General features: G+C 41.7%; 1 long non-coding RNA gene across 1 annotated transcript; it reads left to right on the top strand.

Moving 5' to 3' along the window:
- The first annotated feature begins 626 nt into the window (after window positions 1-626).
- LOC141372139 (uncharacterized) lies at window positions 627-5,733 on the top strand. The gene is made up of 3 exons (XR_012377450.1): window positions 627-1,026; window positions 2,035-2,111; window positions 5,648-5,733. It is a non-coding gene; the product is annotated as an uncharacterized lncRNA (long non-coding RNA).
- Window positions 5,734-6,097: the final 364 nt, after the last annotated feature.

The raw sequence follows: 6,097 nt of genomic DNA, 5'->3' as shown, positions 1-6,097 counted from the left end.
AGAAGTCCTTGTTTTTTTGTTTTTTTTTTTTTTTTTAGATTTTATTTATTTATTTGACCAAGAGAGACACAGCGAGAGAGGGAACACAAGCAGGGGAGTGGGAGAGGGAGATGCAGGCTTCCCACCAAGCAGGAGCCCGATCCAGGGCTCGATCCCAGGACCCTGGGGATCATGACCTGAGCCAAAGGCAGACAATTTTATGACTGAGTCACCCAGGCACCCCAGAAAGGCCTTGTTTTTAAAAGCGGAAATACCAACATTTGATCCAAAGTCCCCTGAAAATTAATTTTTTATTTTTAAGCTGAACTTTTAATTCTAGTGTTCCCTGAAATTCAAATGTGGGGTTCTCGAGGGTGTGTTCCGGAGCCTTCACAGGGAAGCTTGCAGCCAAGGCCTGTGTGGGGGCTCCGTTGCCATGAAGTGTTGAAGGTGTTTGGGAAAATCTCTTAATGTCTCTGGGCCTCAGCTTCCACTCCTGTATGATAAGGTTGTTATTCAAATTCTCCAAAGTGCCTTCCTGCTCAATTTCTGTGAGTGCGGGAGGGTCTGAGGTGCCTGTTAAGCAGCCCTGGGGACTGCAGCTGAGACCTGACTTGGTCCCTTCTCTGTGTGTCTCCTGCAGGAGCCTGAGCTGAGCCCACACTGAAAACAGAGAACGGAGGGAGCAGATGGAAGATAGAAAATCAGCAGGTTTGGAGGATGAGAATAACCCTAGGAAGGACAAGACAATGGTGGAGCAGGTGGTTGCCAAAGGAGGTAAGAATTAGGACAAGTTGATTTCAGAAAAATTCGGGGAAGCTGAGGAATGCATACAGCAGCATCCAACTCTGCAAGGAGCAGCCTGAGCTGAGCAAAGACGTTGGAAGAGCAACTTCGTCCATGGTGAACCTGTGCCCCTGCCGAGGAGCCCCAGAGGATGGATTGTGGTGGTTTATACTGCTGGGAAGCACCGGTTCCAAGAGGAGGAGGATGTGACCATGAGGCTCTGCCCCAGACACCTAGCTCCGACTTGGAGCTACCCACACTGTAGGTGTCCTCCAAGAAAGTGTGTACTGAGAGGGATCAGTGATGTTTGGATAAGGGTTGGAATTGTCCATTCTTAATGCAGATAGTTCTGCCCTAAGTCAGGAAGGGGCAGGGTAGGGGACCCTTGCATCTGAAGCCACATGATTTTAATAATAATCTTAATAATGCTGCCTGGGTGGGCCTTGAATAAAAAGAGTAAAGATCGACTCAGAAAGTGAAGTTTTAGGGAATATAATACATGAGTGGGGTCAAGCGTAGGGTAGTGGGAGGAAAGTTACTGCATTTAACAGCACCTAATGACTTCTGGGAGACAAACTTGACCCTAATCATGGCTCTAGATGCCAAATAACAAAGCAAACCACTTACTTCCATTGGTAACAGAAATGGGAGGCCCTTAATGCCCATAAGAAGCTGGAAAGTTGCTCTGCCTGTTGGGTCATGCAAGAAAACAGATCACTTGAAAGGTGGCTCAAGAAGGGGCTGGGTTGAGTTTGTGACAGTATGCCCTAAGCCTTGGAGAAAAAGGTTTGGGGCTTTAGAAGTTGCCGGTGAGCTGGCTCATAGTAATTTACACAATCTTGGGAAAACATGTCTAGCAAAATTTTGGATTCATTGGACACTAAATATTTAGTCCATGATCTGCAATCATTCTTTCACAGATTACCCACTATTTGCTTGAGCGAAAAATGACTTTTCTATTCTTAGAAACACCAAGGGTGCCTGAGTGGCTCAGGCACTTCAGGGTCTGACTCTTGGTTTTAGCTCAGGTCATGATGTCGTGGTAGTGGAGTCAAGACCCATATTCGGCTCCATGCTCAGCACAGGGTCTACTTAGATTCTTTCTACCTTTCCCTCCTCTCTGTTCTCCCAGCTCACACTTGCTCTCTCAAAAATAAATAAAATCTTTCAAAAGGAATGATGCCCCCCCAAATGCAGATTTAAACACATCCTATGATGACTTTGATGAATAACATGTTAAAGCAGCTTTTTTCTTTTTTTTTTAAACAGAGAGCAGAATTGTAATTCAGGATGTCAGTGGAAGAGGCAAGTAACCTCCCATCATCTCAACATCTGAAAGTAAACAGGTAAAAGAAGGAATGTATAGAATTATATGTCATGTAGACAATGATTGGTTCATTATAAACAAATTGGAATAAATCTATGTGTATATTGACTCGTGGGTCCTGTCAAAAAGGCAGAGCTTTGGGGAAAAAAAAAATCCGTCCTGAAAGTCATTTGGGTAATTGGACTTTAGAAAACCATTAGACAAACATATATCGAACATATTTCAAGCTGTTTGTGAGCCACATTTTAGCCCATCAAGAGTGAACTTTAGGAGAGACACCTAATACTGAATGGATGCTTTGGTTTCTTTGAGACATGTCACCTGAGCCACTGGGAATGTGACCTTGTGAGTCACACAGCTGTGCAAGCTTTACCTGACAGGATGTTAAGTTCAGTGCCTAAAGAGTTAACATAAATATGCTACACACACCAATCTTTACTTAAACCAAAGATCATTTACTCTCTGTTGGGGGTATGAAGCTGACACAGAGGTCTACAGATTCTGTTGCAGAATCAGGACCCGAGGCTTACAGTCTGATGGGAGTGGACACCTACTTCCGATTTGGAGTCGGAGCCATTGTCTCCTAAGGCAACTGAGTCAGACAACCAAACTCCCTCAGTCTGCCACTATTAATTGTTTAAATGCTGTCGGTGTCACTTTATAATAGATCACATAGAAATAAGACGGATCAGACTGGGGCACAATTCATGGTATTCGATGGATATTTCATTGCACAACGATCTGAATCTTCTGGCAGTACATCATGCTGGGAATAGATGATTGAAGACTAAATTACATAATAAGAGAGAACAGTGGCCTCTAAATTTTGCAACTGTGGTATTGCAGCTAAACAGAAGATAAACTGGCAGCCTCGCCAACTGAATGGTGACTCTCAAGGAAAGTTTATTACTGAACATACACAACATTTCACATGCATTGGTCCATTAGACTCTGTACAATCTGCCCAGCCATAGGACTTGATATGGGTTGGGTTATTCCTTTTCCTTGGACTGCTGAGAAATGTCCTTCTCACCTGGCAAATACCTAAATCTCCAAAGATATGGTCACTGCCAGATCTAGTTTGGATCTGAAATGCATTTGTTTGTATCAAGATATAACATCAATATATAAAACTCAACTGTGTTTTATGTGATCGCAATGCCTAACTGAAATGTGGAAAATGATATCATTTATAATAGCATGAAGCATGAAATACTGAGGGATAGATCAGACTGAAAATCACAAAATATTTCACAGAGAAATGAATGAAACCATAGAAAATGAAGAGAAATTCCTTATTCGTGGATCATAAGATTCAATACTGTAGAAACATCAATTTTCCCCATTTGATCAATAGATTCAATTGAATCTCTCTCAAAATCTCAGCCTGTATCTTTGATAGGAAGTGACCAGTTGATTTTAAAACTCATTTAAAAATATAAATGACCTAGTATAATCTTTTGGAGCACCTGGGTGGCTTAGTTCATGAAATGTCTGACTCTTGACTTTGGCTCAGGTCATGATCTCAGGGTCTTGGGATCGAGCTACCTTCTGGCTCCATCCCCATCACGGAGTCTGCTTGGGATTTTCTCTCTCTCTGCCTCTCCACCCCAAAATAAAGAAATAAATCTTTAAAAAAAAGTATAGTCTTTCAGCAAGTGGTAAAGTATAATCTTTTCAACAATGGATATGTATATGACATATGCGTGTGCATATGAAAATAAATAAATACATAAAATTAGATCCCTAACTCACACCACCCAGAAATTAGCCTAAAAGAGAGTAAGGGCCTAAACAGAAACGTTAAAATGTTAAAACTTTTAGAAGAAAACATAGTAGAAAAATCTTTAGGAGCCCCTGCGTGACACAGTTGGTGGCTCATCTGACTCCTGATTTTGACTCAGGTCCTAATCTCATGGGTTGTGGGATCAAGCCCAGAGTTGGCGGTGCACTCAGTGGGGAGTCTGCTTCAATTTCTCTCCCTCTCTCCCTCTGTCCCGCACTTGCTCTCTTTCTGTCACTCTCTCTAAAATTAAATAAATAAAATCTTTTTAAACAAATATTTTATTTGTTTATTTGAAATAGAGAGAACACAAGCAGAAGGGCAGGCAGAGGGAGAGGGAGAAGCATACTCCCTGCTGAGCAGGGACCCTGAGGGGGAGCTCAATCCCAGAACCCTGGGATCATGACCTCAGCTGAAGGCAGATGCATAATGAACCAAGCTTCCCCGGCGCCCTAGTAAATAAATCGTTAAAAAAATCTTTATAACCTTAAGTTGGACAATGATTTCTTTTTTTTTTAAAGATTTTATTTATTTATTTGACAGAGAGCACAAGCAGGGGAGCTGCAGAGGGAGAGGGAGAGGCAGGCTCCCCGCTGAGCAAGGAGCCCGATGGTGGGCTAGATCCCAGGACTCTGGGATCCTGAACTGAGTCGAGGGCAGACACTCAACAGAATGAGCCACCCAGGAGCCCTGGGACAATGATCTCTTAGATATGACACCAAAATTGTGATTGATGAAAGAACAAATGGATACATTGGACTTAGTCAAAATTTAAAACTTTTGTTCTTCACAAGACATTGGTGAGAGGATGAAAAGTCAAGTCACACATAGGGAGAAAATGTTGACAAATTACATATCTAATGAAGGTCTCCTAATAGAACACTGAAAGAACTCTCCAAAGACAATAGTAAGAAGGCAAACAATCCAATTTAAAAATGGGTAAAAGAAAAGTACCTGGGTGGCTCAGTTGGTAAAGCAGCTGCCTTTGGCTCAGGTCATTATCTCAGGGACCTGGGACCTAGCCCTGCCCCCCTCTGTCAGTCTTCCCACTGACAGGGGAGTGTGTTTCTCCTCTCTCTGCCCTCCCCACCCCACCCCACATCCCCGCTCTTGCTCTCTCTCTCTCTTTCAAATAAGAAAATAAGAAAATAATTTGGGTAAAAGCTTTGTAGACAGTTCAGCCGAGAACATATATGGAAGGCATGTAAGAACATGACAAGATCTACATCATTAGTCATTAGAAAAATGCAAACTTAAACCACTATCTGCCAATTAAAATGGCAAAAATGAGAAGAATTTCCATTCCAAGTATTGGCAAAGATGTGTAGGAGCTGAAATTCTCATACACTGCTGATAGGAATGTTAAATTCTACAACTACTCTAGGAAATAGTTTGGAAATCTTTTTTTTTTCTTTTCAAGATTGATTTCTTTGTGTGAGAGGGAGTGAAAGTGAGTGGGGTGAGGGGCAGAGGGAGGGGCAGAGGGAGAGAACCTCAAGGGGACTCCCCACTGAGCATGGAGCCCTATTTGGGGCTTCATCTCATCACCAAGGAGATCATGACCTGAGCCAAAATCAATGTCAGACACTTAACCGACTCAGCAACCCAAGCACCCCAACAGCTGCGACCTGCTTCAAAATATTAAACCTCTCTACCAAACCCCCTGGCATAGGCCACCACCATTCCACTCAAATGAAAAAAAAGAGTGATATATTCATAAAAATCTATGGATAGAAACTCTATTTTTAATTGCCATTCTAATCCATTCACAGGTAAATGACCAAAAGAAGTTGTGGCATATCCAGTTCAAGGAATACTACTTGGTTTAGTAGAGTAATCTCTTCACATACATAACAAATTGGTACAGATTTTATTTTTTGCTCAGATAATTTTTCTGAGCAAAAAAAACATCAAAGCAAAATAATGTCCATAGCATATGATTTCAAAATATAAAACCTTAGGAATTGGAAATAATTCTATTGTAACAGAAAGCCAATCGGTGGTTTCCTGAGGTGGGAATGTGAGGGAGGAATTGGCCAGAGCACAAGGAAACTTTCTGGGGTGATAGATATATCCACTGTGTGGGTGATGCATATATATGTTCAAACGGACTAAACTTTAGACTTAAATTATATAAACTTTCTTGCTTGTAAATTATATCTCAATATGCCCGTTGAAACAGTTTAAATTACAAAAACAATAAATTTCATACCCTGAAATTC

Source organism: Callorhinus ursinus, unplaced genomic scaffold, assembly GCF_003265705.2.
Source record: "Callorhinus ursinus isolate GAN/ISIS: 27379988/994484 unplaced genomic scaffold, GSC_fseal_2.0 scaffold1499, whole genome shotgun sequence".
NCBI classification, from domain to species: domain Eukaryota; kingdom Metazoa; phylum Chordata; class Mammalia; order Carnivora; family Otariidae; genus Callorhinus; species Callorhinus ursinus.
The sequence above is the reverse complement of the archived record's forward strand: the minus strand, read 5'-3'. Positions and strand labels throughout refer to the sequence as shown.